Consider the following 20,323-nt stretch of genomic DNA (forward strand, 5'->3'; position numbering starts at 1 on the left):
CCCCTCCCCGCCTGGCCAAAAAAAAAAAGAAAAGGAAAAACAGGTGATTTGAGGATTTGGGGCACACATGTGGAGAAATACTCTCACAGCCTCCTGTGTTGTCTTCTGGGCCTCTAATCTCTCCCTTTTTCTCTTTTCCTTCACAATGCAGCTAGTATTTTCTTTCCACTGCTGGTTTTTGAAGGGTTCCATGCTCAGCCCTCTCCTAGGTCATTCATTTTCTTTTTTGTTTTTCAGACAGAGGCTCGCTCTGTCACCCATGCTGGAGTACAATGGCACAATCTCGGCCCACTGCAACCTCCGCCTTCTGGGTTCAAGTGATTCTCTTGCCTCAGCCTCCCAAGTAGCTGGGATTACAGGCATATGCCACCATGCCCGGCTAATTTTTTTGTATTTTTAGTAGAGATAGGGTTTTACCATGCTGTCCAGGCTGGTCTTGAACTCTTTACCTAGTGGTCTGCCTGCCTCGACCTCCCAAAGTGCTGTGATTACAGATGGAAGCCACCGCACCTGGCCCTAATTTTTTGTATTTTTTAGTACAGATGGGTTTTACTATGTTGGTGAGGCTGGTCTCGAACTCCTGACCTCAAGTGATTCACCTGCCTTGGCGTACCAAAGTGCTGAGATTACAAAGGTGACCACCACGCCTGGCCAGTCATTTACTTTCTACAACAATTTCTACCTATATGCCAATGAATCTCAGGACTATATTTCTAGCTCTAACCTCTAAACGTATATTTAAGTGTCCTTTAAAGCCACGACTTAGATTTTTCAAAATCTCAAATTCAACAAATCCAAAAAGTCAACACATATTTTCCCTAAATTCTACCCCTTTCTCCGTATTTCCTAGTTTGCTTAATACCCTACAGTCTAGCAAGAAATCTCAACATCATCTTCAATTTTTCTCTCTCTCGATGCAAGAAAGCACTAGTTCCTAGAAGCTCAACCTTAAACAGTCCCCTGGAAAGACATGAAGGTAACAGTTACTGAACATAGACCAAAACTAGGCACAAAAGCAGGGGTATTCACTTGAATTCAATTCTCTGAGAAGCCCTAAGGAATAGCTCCAGTTTTACAGAGGAAGAAACTGGAGGTTCAGAGAGGTAAGAAATTCACACAAGGAAGCCGGGTGTGGTGGCTCACATCTGTAATCCCAGCATTTTGGGAGGCCAAGGTGGACAGATCACCTGAGGTCAGGAGTTTGAGACCAGTCTGGACAACATGGCGAAACTAAAATACAAAAACTACTAAAGGCTATACATCTAAGGAAGTGGGAGAACCAGGATTCAGCTTCCAATGCCACTCTGAAGCCCATACTCCTCATGCAACTTCATGCTTCCTGTCTAGGTCTGCCTGCCTTCTCTCCATTCCCACTGCCACGTGCCGCGCTCCAGCATCTCACACCTCAGCTCTTGCAGTGATATGCTCACGGGTCACTGCCTTTGTCCCCTGTCTCCTCCAAACAAGATGGCACACTGCCACCAGGAATGATCTGCATAGGTTGCTCCCTTGTTTAAACAAACAAACAAAACCTTACTGGCCTTACCACACAGATAATAAGGTGCTACAGCCTTAGCCTGCTAGTTTCCTGATCTTATGCATGGCTGATGTTCCTAGGAAACCTTTGCCCTCTCTACCAGGGAAAGTACTTCTCATCTCTTAAGGTCCTTATGAAGCTGTCAGTAACAGTCAGTGGATATTAACAGTTCCCTTCTCCATGGGGACGGATGAACACTTCCATTAGGGCATTTACTACCATAAACTGTACTTGCTATTTTGATAATATCCTGTTCAAAACTATTTAAATAACAGCAGTAGTAATAGTCATATTAGTAACTGTTCTTATTAAATGCTCATTCTGTGCCAGGCGCTACATTAAATAGTATACATGTTATTCCCTTGACAATAGGTTACATGTTATTCCCTTGACAGTGGTAAGATTATGTCTACTTTACAGAAGAGAAAACTGAGGCACTGGGAGCTTTAAGTAACTTGCCCAGAGTCACACAGGAAGTGGTAGAGCTGAGATGACTAACCCGGGTCCGCCTGCTTCCAAGCCCCTATTCTCGTCGCTATACTATACTGCCTTGAAGGAAGAAACCTCTTTTCAGAAACTTTCTACTGCCCATCAGCCTCACACATGCTAAAAAACAACCGTTTTGAAAAAACATTCCCTTGCTAACCTACTCTCCAACAGTCAAAACAAAAAGGCCGTGGCCAGAGCCATTGTCCAATGTGGAAGGAAATCAGCACAGTTGCAGACAGTGGTACAAAAGTATTTCATCTAAAACCCTCCGTGTGACAGACTATCAGTCCCTACACGTCAGTCATTTACAACTTTCTCTTAAAGGACAAATGTAACTTTGTTTTTATCATAATTTTGATGGCCTGCTGAGGTCATCAAGATGGAATTTTACCAGTGCCAAAGGATCACAAAGACAAAAAAGAAAACTCTAATCTACAGCACTTCGGTAGCTGGGTAAAAGTGACTAAGGATGACTACTTAGAAGATAAAAGACACGTCCAGGTCAAGTGGCTCACACCTGTAATGCCAGCACTTTGGAGGCAGAGGTGGGTAGATCACTTGGTCAGGAGTTCAAGACCAGCCTGACCAACATAGCAAAACCCTGTCTCTACTAAAAATACAAAAGTCAGTCAGGCGTGGTGGTACATGCCTGTAATCCCAGCTACTCGGGAGGCTACGGCAAGAGAACTGCTTGAATCCGGAGGCAAAGGTTGCAGTGAGCTGAGATCACACCATTACATGCCAGCCTGGGCCACAGAGAGAAACTCTGTCTCAAAAAAAAGGTAACAGATACTTTGTGTACTAATTATACCTCAATAAAGCTTTTTTTTAAAAAGGTAAAAAATAAGATGCTAAAGCTGTTTAAAAAAAAAAAAAAAGATGTTGGCCAGGGACAGTGGCTCATGCCTGTAATCCCAGCACTTTGGGAGGCTAAGGTGGGCGGATCATGAGGTTAGGAGTTCGAGACCAGCCTAACCAACATGGTGAAGCCCTGTCTCTGCTAAAAATACCAAAAATTAGCAGGGTGTGGTAGCGCGCACCTGTAATCCCAGCTACTCGGGAAGCTGAGGCGGGAAAATCACTTGAACCTGGGAGGTGGCAGTTGCAGTGAGTCAAGATCATGCCACTGCACTCCAGCCTAGGTGACAGAGCAAGACTCTGTCTCAAAAAAAGAGATGTTTTCCCAGGTGACTGCCAAAGATGACAGAGGGGCAGATCCTGGTGCTCGACAGCCAAGTCTCTCTCCTGGGCCACCTCAGCCATCATGGCCAAGCAGGTATTACTGGGCCAGGAGGTAGTAGTCGTGTGGTACAAGGGCATCAACATTTCTGCAAGGGCAATTTCTACAGAAACAAGTTAAAGTACCCGGTCTTCCTCCACAAGTGATGAACACTAACCCTTCCCGAGGCCCCCACCATTTCCAGGCCCCTAGCTGAATCTTTTCGCAGACTGTGCAGGGCATGTAACCCCACAAGACCAAGCAAGGACAGGTTGTCCTGAACCACTTCAAGGTGTTTGATGGGACCAACCTATGACAAGAAAAAGCAGATGGTGGTTCCTTTCACCTTCAAGATTATGCATCTGAAGCCTAAAATAAAGCCTGTCTACCTGGGGGTGGCTGGTTCATGAGGTTGGCTGGAAGTAACAGCCAGTGACAGCTACCTGGAGAAGAGGAAGGAGAAGGTCAAGATCCACTACCAGAAGTAAAAACAGCTTGTGAGGCTGCAGAAATAGGTGGAAGAGAATGTGGAGAAGAAAACTGACAAACAGAGGTCTCAAGACCATAGACTCCTGGTCTGAGCCCAACATAGACTGCTTATTCCTCATGCTTGGCCTGGCCTGCCCTTCCTCCATCACTGCGCTGGGATGTGGGAGACCCAGGCGGCAGTCCAGGTGCTGAAGGCAGCCTGGGACCTAGAAAGATCAGAAAGAGGAAGGGGCCTTAGTCACTGCCTATAAACTTATTTGAAACAATTCCAGGAGTTGTACAGACATAATTTGCCTATAACCCACTTGTTCATGACAGAGTTTTTAAAAACAAATAGTAAGACCAACTAGTTAACTTCTGTTTCAATATTAGCAAAAGCGAGATAGAACACGAATTGGAGGGGAGCCCTACCCTGTGAATGAGGCATCTATTTCCCACCTGGTCATATGTTATAGACTGTAGCTGCTAAGATGTGAGAAAACACTCGGGTACAGTATGAGTTTGCTGTTGAACAAAGGGTATTTATAGAAGCAGAGACTGAGAAGATGTGCGACCAAGGGGTTTCAGGTATTGCCCTTGTTCCTTCCCTGTATTTTGTAAACAGAAACAAACTACTTTTACAGAGGAAAAAAAAAGGCTTGGTGCAGCAGTCCATGCCTATAATCCTAACTCTTTGGGAGGATGCGGCAGGAGGATTGCTTATTCCCAGGAGTTTGAGACCAGCTTGGGCAACATGGTAAGACCCCATCTCTACAAAAAAATTAAAAAATTTGCCAGGCACACCTGTAGTCCCAACTACTCAGGAAGCTGAGGTGGGAAGACAGCTTCCCACCGGGAGGCTGAGGCTGCAGTGAACCATGATTGCACAAAAGTAATTTGTGTAAGAGGCACATCCTTCAAATATTTTTCCGACTTATTTGGCCTTAGGGAAATTCTGAACCAAAGAACCTATTTCACAAGAGAATATAATTGATGTTCAGCTGTTGAAACTGTTCCATGACAGGTGGAAAACAGAGAAGTCTTAAGCCAACAGCAGCATGATGAGGAACCTTCTGGAAATACCTAAAGAAGACACTCTACGGTAAAAGTATCACTTAGGAACACACACATCTATGTCCCATCACTATAGTCTTTAAGCTGGAAGGCAAGATTTTAAAAGGAATGCTCAGAGGGGAATCTGGGAGAAGTAAGCCCTAGGTAGTTATTTATGTGTCACTAATCTAGATCCAAACATTATCCACTTCCTGAAAAAGGAAGGCTCGCCTGTACAACCCTGGAGTGCACAAGTGAAACTCTGGCCTCTGCTTAGCTTAGAAAGATAAAAAGATTATTTCTATGACACTTCAACATTATATTCAGACACAGTCAAGGAAAGAAACTGACATAGGTATCAATGTAAGTGTGTTTTGATTTTATTTCAAACTATTTCAGGATGTGAAACCCAGGAGTTACACAAGATGGGATTCTGTCACTGCCAATTAAACAGGAAAGGTCTTCATAAGGATTCAACACCATGATGAACAGGAACTCCCACAGTGTAAGAAAGTCTGCAATAGCCAAAAAGCTCAGTCAAGATTAAAGTGAAATAGCAGGGTGGCTAACCAATTCAACCTGCCTGGGGCTGTGTCTACCACCCAAACTTGGAGCAAATTTCAGACTTTAATGAAAATAAAACTGAGTCACACTCAGCATGAGTAGGAGCTCAGGAAATGACACTGAATGAGGATGTATCAAAAGTTTCGGGTCCAAATGGACCCAAATCTTTTGTTCTTTAAGGTCAAATCCCCACAGGAAACATGCCATAAGGTTGCCTCCCAAGAAAGCTGCTGGGGGTCAGGAGAGAGGAGTGCGGGGAGACTTATTTTCACCACATGACCTTTTTTGCCTCTTAAAGTTTGTCTTATGTATATAAAATAACAATACCAAAATAACGAAAACAATTAAAGAAAAAAAGTCCTAATACAATGGCAAGAAGAAGACAGAGAAAGGGAGAGATATCAGCTCAACTGCTTTGGTTCCAAGAAATCAGAGCTGGGAGATTGTTGAAACAAGAACCATGTCTTTTCTTCAGGACTGAGCATAGTACCTAGATCACAGTAAGAGCTCAGTAAAGGTTGAAATGAAATAATAGCTGTCTTTTTCCACAAAGAGCCAATGGATGGACGCTATATAGTAAGATAAATTTCAGCAGAGTTTAAAAATTACTAACAGCTTAAGTTTTCCAAACAGGAAATAGATCAGAGAGATGAGTTCTCCATTAGTGGAAGTGTTCAAGTATGTATTGGATGATTATTTGCCAAGTAAAACCTGCACAAAGGATTACTGTATCAGGCAGTCAGACAAGATCAGGGGTTGGCAAGCTTTTCCTAAGAGGTCCAGATAGTAAATATTTTAAGGCACTGCAGGCCGCAAACAGTCTGTTATTTATTTTTTTTTAACAACCCTTAAAAAACTGCAAAAAAAATTTCTAAGCTCTTGGACTACACAAAAAATGCCCTTGGCACAAAACCCACAGGCTGTAGTTTGCTGATCACTGGACTAAATGATCTTCAAAATCTGTTATCCTTTGATTGTTTGAAGGTGCCAATAATGTATTTTGTTTTGACGGAGACTGACATTTTTGGCATAATCTTTATAAAGGGCAGTAGAGATCAGTGAGGACTGCTGAGGACAAAGGCCAGTTTCTAAGGCCACATCTGCTGGTCTGCAATAGGCACCTTGTAATGCTGCAAATACTTCTTTATGAACTGGTAAATATAGTCTACTCAGAACACTCACACATCTCTCAGCATCATTAAGTCAAGACGAAGCTCATTTGATATTTATTGAGGCTCATAACACTCCGGAAAGACTGAATTAGCAGCATTCTATGTCCTAAGCAGGCATATGACCACACCTCTGATGGTTTCCTTATGCTTTCTCCCAGACCCCTGCTGCTGCCTTCCCACTTTTCTAGTCCTACCCTATGGCACTGTCACTCCTCACCTCTGACTTGATGCTCCTCTAACAGCGGCTCTCAGGCCCCCATGGCCTAGAACCGACAGCCCCTCTGTCTGAAAAGTGCTCCCTGTTTTCCCTCACCCTGCTTCTGTGACTGTCTGACATTTTTAAAAGCCAGCTCGGAGGTGACCTGCCCGGGAAAGCCTTCTCAGAGGTGCCTCACCTGTCTTCACTCCCCTCATACTCCTCCCCTGGCAGCTATACTTAATCATTCCTGGCTCTAAGCTACCTACACATTTGGTATTGTTTTTCAACTCTTTGCTTACCTGTCTGCCTCCACCAAACTTTCACAAATACAGATCCTGGCTTATATTCCTTTCAATGTCCCTAGTCCCTTGCAGAGCGGCTCTCAATCATTACTAGGATGAATTTTAGAAACCTTTATCTTCCAGGCAAGGTGGCTCACACCTGTAATCCCAGCATTTTGGGGGTCTGAGGCGAGAGGACGGCTTGAGGTCTGGAGTTTGAGACCAGCCTAGGCAACATGGGCAACATTCCGTCTCTAAAAAAAATACAAAAAAAAAAAAAACTAGTGGGCATGGTGGTGGCAGGCACCTGTGTTTCCAGTTACTTGGGAGACTCAGGCGGAGGATCGCTTAAGCCTGGGAGATTGAGGCTGCAGTAAGCCAAAATGGTGCCACTGCACTGCAGCCTAGGTGACAGAGCCAGACCCTGTCTCAAAAAATAAAACAAGAAAAACAACACAAAACAATAACAGGGAACTTTTTATAGATCTCCTCCCCAAAAGAAAGAAATAACCCAAGCTTGTATGACTGTGAGAACAAACCCCCGAAGCTAGTTGCCATGGAATATGGAATAAGGAATCATGAAGAACATATGGTGATATGCCATATGACTTAGGTCTCTAACCCTATTATTGTTTTTTCAGGACTAAGACTTTAGCAGACAGGAAACACACATGCACAAATCAGTGCAAATAAAACCTTAATGCATACAAAAGTAGTCAAGAATAAACCTTCCTTTCTGAAAGCATACTGGTAGCTACAGTGACAAAATCTGGTCATTAAGATAGCAATTTAATGAAGAGATTAAAGTTAACACCAGCAGCAACATGACAAACAGACACTGTGTGCTATCTGATAGAATGCCATGGAAAGAACACAGCATCTGTGGTGTTCGGATGAAAATACATAACCTGGATCTCATGAGAGGAAACATCAGATAAACCCAAGCTGAAAAACATTCTACAAAATGACCAGGATTATAGTCTTCAAAAGTGCCAACATCTTAAAAGTCAAAGGAAGACAATTTCAGATTGATCACAAAGACTGACAGCTGGGGGCCACATGGGATCCTGGGATGATGCTCCACTATGAAAGGGCATTTTTGGGACAAAAGCTGAATGGGAGTCTCTGGGAGATGGATAAATGGAAGGTCTCTGTCTTATTCTTACAATATATCTGTAAGTTTGAAACTGCTCCAAAATAAAACAGTAAGAACAATTTTATCACCCAGATACACACAGCTTTATACTCTGTTCAGCAGGCAAAACCAATCAACCTGACAGAAGTTAGAATAGTGATTACAGGGTGAGGTGGGGCTACTGACTAAGAAGGCCATGAGGAAGGCTTCTGGGGAGAAGGAAATATTCTATATCTTGAGCTGGGTGGTGGTTACAAGGCAAGTAACTATGCAAAAAGCCACAAGCTAAATATTTGTGATCAGTGCCCTTTAGGTATGTTATCCCTGAATAAAGAAGTACAATAGAGACAGACGCAGTGGCTCACACCTGTAATCCCCGCACTTTGGGAGGCTGAAGCAGGAGGATCACTTGAGTCCAGGAGTTCAAGACCAGCCTAGGCAACACAGTGGGCCCCATCTCTACAAAAAATAAAAAAATGTGCCAGGCGCCTGTAGTCTCAGTTTCCTGGGAGGCTGAGGTGGGAGGATCACTTGAACCCAGGAGGTTGAGTCTGCATTGAGCCATGATTGTGCCACTGCACTCCAGCCTGGGTGACATTGTGAGACCCTGTCTCAGGAAGGAAAAGAAAAAAAAGACCAGGCACAGTGGCTCACACTTGTAATCCCAGCACTTTGGGAGGCCAAAGCAGGCTGACTGCTTGAGCCCAAGGGTTCAAGACCAGTCTGGGCAACATAGTAAGAACTCATCTCTACACACAATTTTTATAAATTAACCTGAAGGGGTGGTGCACGCCTGTGGTCCTGACTACTCAGGAGGCTGAAATGGGAGGATCACCTAAGTCCAGGTAATCGAAGTTGCAGTGAGTCATGATTGCACCACTGTATTCCAGCCTGGGAAACAGAGAGAGACCCCGTCTCAAAAAATAAAAAAAAGTAGAACAAAACCCCTATCTTTAAACTACGCCAGTCCTACAAAGAGAACCTTCCTGTATTCATCCAACAGTTCACAGATGACCTACTTAAATTTGCTTTGGTAAAAAGCAATTCATTGCTCTAAATAAGGAGCCTAAATGAGAAATCATTTCCATAAAGTTTTCTGGCATTTTGTTATTAAAGAAGCTGAGGATGAAAGTATTTTGGCTTGGCTGCTTATGGAATTCATTGAAGCAGAAGCGCTTCCTGGAGTGAGACTGCCCAACCATTCTCCCTCTGCAGGGGTCTAATAGGCTTGGACACAGCAAATATTAAGCCAGTGTAGGACTTTTTTAAATCAAGAAGTGTAGGATTTTTTTTTAAATGAAGAAGTATAGAATTTTTAAATGAAGAAGTAATTCATTTTAAAGTGAAGAAGTAATTGTAGAATATAAACAACAGAGGGAGAGAAAACACAAAAACAAAAGAACCTGTGTTTAGGAAAACTAGACCCACAGACCTCTAGTGTCCATAATCAAACCACTTGACAATGCTAAAAATTATCTCACTCTAATTTTTCTGTGTGTGTTTTAGGTTTTTGTCTGTTTGCTTTAGGACAGAAGAGGAGTTTTGTTTGCTTTTTGAGACAGAGTCTCGCTCTGTCACCCAGGCTGGAGTACAGCAGCATGATCTCGGCTCACTGCAATCTCCACCTCCCGGGTTCAAGTAATTCTCCTGCCTCAGCCTCCCAAGTAGCTGGGATCACAGGCATGTGCCACCACACCCAGCTAATTTTTATATTTTTAGTAGAGACAGGGTTTCACCACATTGGCCAGGCTGGTCTCAAACTCTTGACCTCAGGTGACCCATCTGCCTCAGCCTCCCAAAGTGCTAGGATTACAGGCGTGAGCCACCACGTTCAGCCACGAGCAGAGAAGTTTTTAATGGTTCAGGGAAAGAATGCTAAAAGCAGAGGTAATGTAATGCAGTCAGGAATCTGGTCTTAGTCAAGTAAACCCGAGTGTGGATTCCACCTCCACCTTCCACTGGCTGAGAAGCCCAGGGCAGGATAGGGCAGGTTCCTTCACCCCACTGCACCTGGATTTACTCAGGTGTAAGATAAGGACAGGTATACCTACTCCAGAACTTGCTGGCAGGGCTAAATGTTGGTGATGTGCTTGCTACGGTGCCTGGTATACAGCAAGCAGTCAATAAACGGTAGCTGCTGGTAGTTTTCCTTGTTACTGCCCCATATTAGCCAATAATGCCTGACTAATGTGGTTCCCCTTCCCCATGCTGACTATGAAAACTTTCTCTGCCTAAAACATGCCTCATTTAAAGTCTGCCTCCCTCAAAATAGCGCTGCAATTGCAACAGAGGCTTAATTAAAAGGAAATGGTCAGTGCTCCACTACAGGTCATCAAGAAGTCCAAAAGAGCAAGTTCTAAAGTGCAGCGAGCACTCAGTGTCCGATTTCTCTGATCCCAAGTGGGGCCATTCACTTAGCAGAAGTGCCAGAATAACTGCAATTTGGCCCTGAAGTACCTTCTCTGGGCCAAAATGGAGCACATAGAGCAGGCTTCTATTCTCATTTTCCCAGCTGTGGGGCTGCAAGCTCTGGCAGTCATTAAAATAAGCACCAAACTGCATGACCAAGTCCCGCTGACAAACAGAATATGTTCTTAGCTGCCGACGTGTAAAAAGGAGGTGGAGATCACCAGGAGTGGGGAGGGGGCTGCTTTGGCATATGGAGCCAATGCACATTTTATAGACTAATGATGCTTCTGCAACCTCATGAGTTTCGGAAACAATCTGCAAGGCTGTTAAAGAGGGAGGTTTAAAGCCTTCTCTTCCAAAAGAAGGAAAGAAGTTCTAAACTTAGAAGAAAGAGTAGGCTCTACCGGAAGATGAGAACTCAGGACTCCCACAGAGGAACCAGCTGGGTACAGAAACCTCACTTCCTTTTAAAAGTTGCATTAGAGTCAAGATGTCCCTGAGCCAAACTAATGTCTCCACAAGACATCAAGTCATCAAGTCAGCCAAATGGGTTTGTGACTGTGCTTTCAGGTGATTTCTGTGGTAACAGCTGATCACACGGGCAGTTAGGATAATTGCTAAGATGGGTGAGTTGTCCTCCTCACCTCCATCTGAGCCACCTCTGAATTAACGTGATTTCTTCTTCAGTGGGTCAACCAGACAACAAGCAGTAACAGTCTTCAAACTGTATCTGTCCTGCTCATTGGTTACTTCCAGAGCTATTTTTTCTTTTATTTTGGTTTCCTTCTGCCATAATATCCTTCACCTTCACAAGCAATCTGGTGTCCATCAGCCTCAGTGTTTGAGAATGGATGCACTGAATACCAGCATTACGGGGTTTAAGAAGCTTACATGAGAGGGACAGTGACAGCTGAGAAAATGTGGGAAAGAGAGGAGAGGAAGCAGTACTGCCAGGAAGGTGGAGGGCAGCGTGCCTACTTCTGAGTCCTTTTGTTACCTCCACTGATCAACAGTGTCGCCCATTGCTCTGTTCATCTGAGACAGCCACCTGGATTCATCTGAATCACTGTGGAGCCCTATGCCAACCAACAACTAAAATCTGTGATAGTTTCCTAAAAGCTGGCTGAGTTATGAAGGCTTGCTTCTGAATAATAACATCTCTGTGGTTTTCATTTCTGGTGATCTTTAAGCAATCCTAAGAAATGGGAGAGGTACAGAAGGACTAGGCCAAGCGAAGGCCAGATTTCATATTTTCAAAATGTTTGATTTTTCAAAGAGAAGAATAAAGATGGGTTCTACAGACTACTGAACAGAAGTTTTGCTCCCAGGAAAGCAAAATCTGTGATGCACTAGTGCACTCTAGTCCACTCAGCTCCTTGGTGCAATCAGAAAATTACACCCCTTCTTCAAGATTTTACTTCCTTTAGAGAAATGTTGTAAACATATTGATTACATTAGCTCAAGACATTGTAGCCTTCTCTGCCATTGTCATTACAAACCTATACCCACAATACCTATGATATAAATGGAACTCCCTTTGCTTTGGCCTCTTGTGCAGGGTACAGCCTGCATAACTATATGAAACAGCCCTAAGTAATCACAATATGGTTTTTCTAAGAAAAAGTCATGGCAGAATAACTGTATTCCTACCTTGATCAGGGAAGAATCATGGACACAGGATATACAGACCTCAGAAATGTCTCTCACAAGGCTGTTCTAGAAATCCTGATGGATGAGATGAATATTCAGGAATTGGATACTGACATAATTAGAGGATTAAGAACTGGTAAAATAATCTTATTCAAAGGATCTGGGTAACTGAATGAATTAATGTTAATTAGAAAGAAGCTAACAGTGGTAGGTCTTTGGCTTAGTCTCTGCGCCTATCAAATTTATTTTATTTATCCACATGAATATTTATCAATATTTACTAAGCACTTCATGTGCACTGAACCCTGTGCTGGGGCTAACAGCAGGGGGAATATGCAAATAAATAAATATATTCAATAAAGTATTCTTATTACCACATTTTGCAAGTGACTTAATGATATAGATTTACTTATCAATTTTATACAAGTCATGACACAGAAAGAAACAGGCAATACAAGTGACTAAAATTCAGAATAAAAAAAATTCTGACCATCTAGAATAGCAGGCCTATTTTAACAAGATTTGAAATTTCATAGAGGTAAATATAGGGCCCTACATCGCAATTCAAGAAAGCAATTGGACCTTTCAAGTCTGCTAGACCGGAAAGGCCATAGGTTCACGAGCCAGAGAGACCTGAGTTCAAATCCTGCCTCTGATATTTTCTAGCCACATCACCTTGGACAAGTCATTTAACTTCTCCAAGTCCATTTCCTCTTGTTTGATGGGGATATCACCTACTGTGCAGAATTATTTTAAGGATTGAACTAGAAAATGCATACATGTGGCCCATAGGAGGCACTTAAAAAGCAGGACTAACATCAGATTGTTCACCAGTAACATGCTTGGCCAACATGGTGAAACCCCATCTCTACCAAAAACACAAAAATGAGCCAGGTGTAGTGGTGGGCACCTATAATTCCTGCTACTCGAGAGGCTGAGGCTTAAGAATGGCTTGAACCTAGGAGGCGGAGGTTGCCGTGAGCTGAGATTGTGCTACTGAACTCCAGCCTGGGTGACAGAGTGAAACTCTGCCTTAAAAAAAAAAAAGAAAGAAAAGAAAGAAAGAAATTAAGAGTTTCCATTAGTTATTTCTTCAATAAACAGTTATATACTTGGCCCTGTGCTACATTTCAGTGTTCGATAGCAAAAAAGCTATGATCCCCACCTTTAAAGAGCTAATAATTTTGAAGGCAAAGCAGGCAGCAAAACAGAAGAGGAATCAGAGTATAGCAATTTGGAGGTAAAACAAGTACAGTACAGCCTGGTGTTTGCGCAGAATGTTACAGGAGAAGGGACATCTAAATTAGACTGATAAGGCAACACTGTTTCCTACAGAAACTCTTAAGCCAAGGCTTTTGTTTTATTTTTTTGAGCCAGAGTCTCGCTCTGTCATTCAGGCTGGAGTGCAATGGCATGATCTCGGCTCACTACAACCTCTACCTCCTGGGTTCAAGTGATTCTCCTGCCTCTCTCCTGCCTCAGCCTCCTGAGTAGCTGGGATTACAGGCGCTCGCCACCATGCCCAGCTAATTTATTTTTAGTAGAGATGGGGTTTCACCATGTTTGTTAGACCGGTCTCGAACTCCTGACCTCATGATTTGTCCACCTCGGCCTCCCAAAGAGCTGGGATTATAGGCATGAGTCACTGTACCCAGCCAAGCCAAGGTTTAAGAACGTCCTATAGAAACCCTTAAGCTAAGGTTTTAAGAACATCCAAGTAGATTCTCAACAGGGGCCCTACAGGCATGCTGGATGGGACAATTCTTTCTTGTTTAGAGCTATCTCTGCATGGTGCAGAATGTTCAGCATCTCTAGCTCTCTCTCAATAAATGCAGTAATGCCCTCTGGTCAATGTCACAAACAAAGCAACATAAAACAGTTCCACAAACTTCCAAACCCACCCTAGATGGCTGGGAAAGAGGGGGGCATTAGATGGCAGCATGAGCCCCATGCAATGGAACCCTGGATAAGGAGGCTAGAGGTAGGGAGTAGGGACTCCCCAGGCAAAGGGAGGAAGCTGACTCAGCTCCACATCATCGACTCCACAAACACCCCATGGCCTCTGCACAAGCTTAGAATGTTCTTGTCCACCTCTACATACCCGTCATCTAGTGAAATTTCTTTGCTCACTTCAAATCACAGCTCAACCATCACTTCCGAGGGAAGCCTTCCCTGACTTCCTCACCTCCTGATTAGGTCAATCCTGCTATATTCTAATCCTCAAACAGCACCAAGTACCTCATCTTCATAGCACATATGCAGTTATCCTCCTCAGTAGAATAAAAATTCTATGAGAAAGGAACCATGTCAGCTTCTCATTTTCCCCCATTCATCATTGTTTTTCTAGCACCTGACTCAGTCTTAACACCTCATAGGTGCCTAATAAGTACTTGTTGATGACTAAAACAATGAATGAATGAAATAGGACGGTATTTTGAGGAAACACAAATGGGTTCTGTATGGCAGCAAGGAGAGGCACATGGGGCAGAGTAGCTGGACCATGCCATAAAAACAGGCAAAGGCCATATCATGAAGAGCCTTATGTGAAAAACTATGCATTTGTATTTTAGCATAGATCTCTATTTTAGTAAAGGCAATCCACAGCAGTGAGGACCAGACTGCTGAGGCAGGGCAACCAGCTGGGAGGCTGTGCAGAAAGACAGGCAGGAAGGGAGGGGGGCCTGAACTGAGGCAGCGAGGGAGGAAATGGAGGAGATAGCAAGGAAGTTAATCTATAGAACTCTGATGACTGCCTGGGCTTGGAAGACAGAAAGGAGGGGTAGTACCAGAGAAATAGCCTGAGACAACTCTCAGGGCTCTGTTCTGGATGACTAAATGGAAGGAGGGGAATTGGCAAGATTCAAAAATGGAGAAACAATGGCAGGTTCAGAGGGAAGATGAGGAGCTTAGTTTTAGACTCCTTTGAGTTTGAGAGATAATACAAAGTAGGACTGGGTTTTCCTAAGTGAGGGGCAAGGTCAGCAATGTCAGATGTGCCAAGAAAGATAAGGAAGGAAAAGTGGTCAGGTATCTGGCAATGTTGAGGTCTGATGGCTTTGGGGAGTGGTGGGATGAGAGCAGGATTTCAGTGATGACTTAAGGAAGCAGAGGTAGCAACTCCAGATAACTCTTCCAAGAAAGGTGGCTGGATAAAAGAGACGTGACAGGGTGCAGCACAGGTTAATTGAAGGGTTTTTGTTTTTTCCAAAATGAGGGTAAACAGAGAATACTTAAATGGGAAGGGCTCATGAAACGGTAAAGAAAATGAACAAATGATGGAACCCGGTCCTTGAGGCAAAGGAGGAGATGGGATCTCAAGCACAAATAGAGGACTTAGTCTTAAACACCATTTCTATCACAGAATTAGAATAAAAGGCAAAAGGATAGGGTCAGCTAAAGATCAGTTTGTAAAGAATAGAAGAGGAAGTTGAGAAGCCTTAATTGATGGCTGCAACTTAGTGGAGCAAAAGTCAAGGTACGAGGTTGAGGAGAGGAATGAATATGTGGAAGACATAAAGGAAAATGGACAAGAGAGCTGTCTGAGGATACGGGGAGGGCTGGGCCGTGCTGAGGGCCTGTCTGCTGGCACACTAGTGTAATAGAGTAAAAGCACAATGCGTCTACAATGGAGCTGGCAGGGCCTTAGGTGACCAAAAGAAAAGTGCAGTCTTGCCCTGCATGGTTAGAGTCCTCAAGAAAAGAGGACTTCCTTTCAGTACCACACACTTAGAGAGGCTGACAAACCGGAGCAAGTTCAAGGATGGTAACTGGGATGAAGGTGTGAGGAAATCCCAAAAGTGATTATTCTGAAGCTGGTCTGAGGTGGAGTGAATAGGCTGTTCCTCAGTCTGCCAAGATTATGGAAATACATATTGATTATCAATTAACAGAGCAGCACCTCCAGTATTTATTCTCCCTTGATTATACAATCAGGCCTTAATCAAACTGGAGAAGGGTGGGGAGATCAAGAGATAGAAAGAGGAGAGGAAGACATTAGTGAATTTCAATCCCATGGGTAGAAATGGACGCAGGGGGCAAACTGACTTCCAATAAAATCAAAGAGGAGGTCAGGGCTAATCAATCAGAGACACTAGTCACAGAATTTTGTTACTGCTCAACTCCACACAGCAAATTCATTTCTGCCTTCCTGCCACCAGGATCCTGATTCTTGTCCCCTTCCTCTCTGTTTCATCCAATCAGTTACCAAGTCCAGCAAATTCCACCCCCTTAATCTCTCAACTTCTTTCAACCCTCTCCATCTCCACTGTCACTGCCTTCATCCAGAACATCATCCTGTCACCTGGATCACTGCAACTGTCCCCAGCTGGTGCCCTGCTTGTCTTGTTCGGTCCAATGTAATCACCACATTGCTGCCTGAGTAATTTAAAACGATGAAAGGATGTCACATCTGTTTTAAAATCTTCAGTGTCCTGACCAGGCATGGTGGCTCATGCCTGCAATCCCAACACTTTGGGAGCCCGAAGTAGGTGGATCACGAGGTCAAGAGATCAAAACCATCCTGGCCAACATGGTGAAACACCATCACTACTAGGGATATAAAAGTTAGCTGGGCGTGGTGGTGTGCGCCTGTTTTGGTCCCAGGTGCTCGGGAAGCTGAGGCAGGAGAATTGCTTGAACTCAGGAGGCAGAGGTTGCAGTGAGCTGAGATGGCGCCACTGCACTCCAGCCAGGGAACAGAGTGAGACTTGATAAAAAAAAAAAAAAAAAAAAATCTTCAAATCTTCGGTGTCCTGCTCTCCACCCTCATCCCCACACTTTAGAGTCCAAACTTCTGGACCTGGTAATATTAATGACTACTGTTTATTGAGTGTTTATCATCTACCTGCGCCAAGTGAGTAACACATCACCTCATTCAGTTTTTATTTCTCCTTACAGATGAGGAAACTGAAGCTTAGAAAGGAAGTGACTTGCCCAGGGTCACAAAACTAGTTCAGTGGCAAAGCAAATATCGGTATGAAGCTATCTTGGATCCCAAAGTCTATGTGCTCTTAACATGTTATCGTTCACAAGGCTCTTCACAATGTGGCTACTGCTTACCTTTCCAGTCACCTCTCATCCTACACCTCCACACTGCCACTCCGGTGAACCACAAGCAGGCCATGTATTCTCACCTCTAGTCTAGCCCTTTGCTCATCCCACCTCGCACCCCTCTTCACCTATCAAATCCTGTTCATCCTTTAGGTCTTGGCTAAAGCAGCACCTCCTCACTGAAGCCTTCTCTGATGAGTTAGCCTGACTTATGAGCACTCTAAGTCCTCCTCTACCAAATCTCTGCAATAGCTTCATGCCACATCATTGCTATCTCCTTGACTTAAAGAAAAGTACACTCTTTGAGGACAGAGATGTGTATCTTACTCATTTTTGTATCCCCAGCTTGTAGTGCGTGCCAGACACAGAGTTTTAGCTGAGCTCTTTGTCTGGCACTGTACTGCAAGCTGGGGATACAGAAATGAGTAAGATACACATTATTCTCCATAATGAGATGCTGGCTAGGAACAGAAAAGGGCACTTGTGGTTGAATAATGGAAAGTCCAGTACTCAGCTCTTAAAGGATTTCAAAATCATGTCACATGAGGGCAGGAAGGAGTTGGCCAAGATAAATGGAAGGGGGAGGAGAGATGTTCGAAGCAATAGAAGCAAAGGGCTAGACGTGGGACACATGTGCAAGCAGCTTAACAAGACTGGAGCAGCACTGGGGGATGGGAGAGCAGTTAAGCAACATGAGCCTTTCCAAGACTGGCCTTTTTATTCAAGTGTTAGGTCATTTCCTCAGGGAACCCATCCCTGATGAGCTAGCTTTTATGCTTCCCCCAAGTTACTCTCCATCCCATGACCCTGTTTCTTTCTGTGGTACGTTTCAGGATCTGAAACACCTACCAACCCTTATTGACAATGCCACCACCACCGCGATTACCACTATTATTAGAAGATGCCATAAAACAGAGTTCTTTTTCATCTTATTTTACTGATAGATCACCAGTGCCCACAATAATGTCAGGCACACAACGGGCAAATATTTGTTTTATTCATTCATTCAACAAATATTTAATGAGCATATATGCTAGGCATTGCTCTATATGCTGGGGATATAACAAAACATGACAAAATTTGCTGTCACTGTTAAGTTTACTACGAGCAAATACGTTAAATATGCTTAGCCTAGAGAAAAAAAGGTGGGAAGAGGAAGACGAACCAGCAGCTTTCAATGATGTAGGGCAAGAGTGATTCTAAGAGCCTGAAGGGGAAACAGTGAGCTGAGATTACTGAGTAGCTGCTTTCAGCTCAACCTAAGAGTCAAAACTGGGAGAGGACTAAACAGGAGCAACCAGAAAAGCTTTCTGTCACTGGAAGAAATCTGGCCAGTGGGCAGAGGTGTCAGAGAAAAAAAAAAAATCTTAAGTAGTCAATGAAAAAGGGAGTCTGGGACCCAGAGGTCCCAAACTGACAGCCACAGATATGACTGGTTACAGCTGAACAAGGTTTTGTAAAAATTGAATTGCCAATGTCTTTAAAAAACAGAATTACTTGCCAATTTTTTTAAAAATTGCAACAGTCGCCTGTGTTTAAAAATCAGGAAACTGCTCTCACGTGCACACACCCACCCAGTTTGGCTTTTACTTCTCCAACATCGTGTACGTTAGTACGGTACTTATAAAATTCATTCCGGTAAAATTAACAGTTTGACTCTATTTCTGACAAATGTTCTAACACCTACATTTACTTTACCGGATTGATTCTTATTATGCATTAGTTTCTAACCTTGTAATCATGGAATCGAGAACTTTCTCAGAAAGTAAACTTATTTAATCTCCTCATGTAACAAATGACAGATTATCATTCCCATTTTACAGATGAAGGAAAAGCAACTTAGAACGGGAAGGAACGTGCCAGGGACAGGGAAATCCAGACACAGCCAGGTTGGGAATCCAAATGTCCTATCTCCCGTGTTCCAACATTGAAGATTCTGAGCATTTCCTACCAAGAGGACAGGAGGGGCTAATAGGAAATTAGCAGGAGCTTCCTAGTCAGAAGACCCCGGACTGAACCAGTCTGAGGGGACGCGGCTACAGAGGAAGGGCGACAGCCGGAATCAGTGAGTCCCTGGAGAAAGAAGGACCGCCCAGAAGCGGGCAGAGGAGGATCCTGAGACCTGCTGTGACCCTCGCCTTCCCTGGCGAGCTCGCCCCTTGACTCCTGGCCTCCAAAACCGACCCAGTAAGACCCCACTACACCCTCACCCGCAGCGGCTCACTTACCGCCACTCAACTTCCGGCAACCACAGCGCTTTCTGCGGCGCGCGCCCTGATGACGCAACGCGGCCCTGCCCACGCCTGCCACCGGGCGTGCGCAAAGAAGGCGAGGCAAGCCGGGGAAATGCGCCCCTAGCACCGGGCTAAGTGGGAGGAACTTGAGTCTTGGGAGGAACTAGAGTTGTGGGGAGGGCGGGGCATCAGGGGGCGGTGACGCCCCCGGGGGAGAGCCGAGGAGAGACTAGGGAGACACCTTACCATGTGTCGGAATGTCTACATTCCCTTCAGGCTTTTAAAAAAGTGCTCCACGTTCTCTGTTTTGATTTCAAAGGATAACAGGAATGATCACCATGGCCATTCTCCAAGAGAGGCGGCATCAAGCGCAGCACAGGGGCCATCAGGGTGGCAGGTGTGGAGAGTCAGATGAGAATTCTGGTGGTGAAAGGCCAGTGAACGTCCACAGTGACCAACCTGCCTTTTCTAAACCAGCCATCATTCTCATAGCTCCCACTGTCAGTGAGATAAAGTTATTCCCTGTCAATACTTGTTGGTTACATACTATGCATGTGAGAGGCACTGGACATGTGTTGAAAATAACAGCAGTGATTATGACAGCTTTCTCTATCTGGCCTGTAAGGCCTTTCACAAATTAACTCTGATGTACCACTCTAGACTCATCATAACAAGAGTCATGACTGCTATTAATTGACTGGTGACCATGTTTTCAGGGTTTTACATCTCTAATTCTCACAAGAGTCCTGATAGATATCCCCAAGTTACATATGAAAGAACAGAACCAGCCGGGCGCGGTGGCTCACGCCTGTAATCCCAGCACTTTGGGAGGCCGAGGCGGGTGGATCACGAGGTCAAGAGATC

The 20,323-nt window shown here is 44.2% G+C and overlaps 1 protein-coding gene and 1 pseudogene across 3 annotated transcripts in view; one reads left to right on the forward strand and one right to left on the reverse strand.

Moving 5' to 3' along the window:
- Positions 1-19,525, reverse strand: part of ATG7 (autophagy related 7) — a 272,173-nt gene extending 252,648 nt beyond the window's left edge. For 2 of the 3 annotated variants that reach the window (XM_037728835.1, XM_037728837.1), the window contains exon 1: positions 19,454-19,525. The gene's annotated coding sequence lies outside the window, so the exon portion shown is untranslated. Of the gene's footprint in view, positions 1-12,176; positions 12,252-19,453 lie in introns of all 3 variants that reach the window. The other variant, XM_037728836.1, reaches the window with a different exon arrangement.
- Positions 3,227-4,340, forward strand: LOC108284648 (annotated as a pseudogene).
- Positions 19,526-20,323: the final 798 nt, after the last annotated feature.

Source organism: Cebus imitator, unplaced genomic scaffold, assembly GCF_001604975.1.
Source record: "Cebus imitator isolate Cc_AM_T3 unplaced genomic scaffold, Cebus_imitator-1.0 Scaffold281, whole genome shotgun sequence".
Taxonomy (NCBI): domain Eukaryota; kingdom Metazoa; phylum Chordata; class Mammalia; order Primates; family Cebidae; genus Cebus; species Cebus imitator.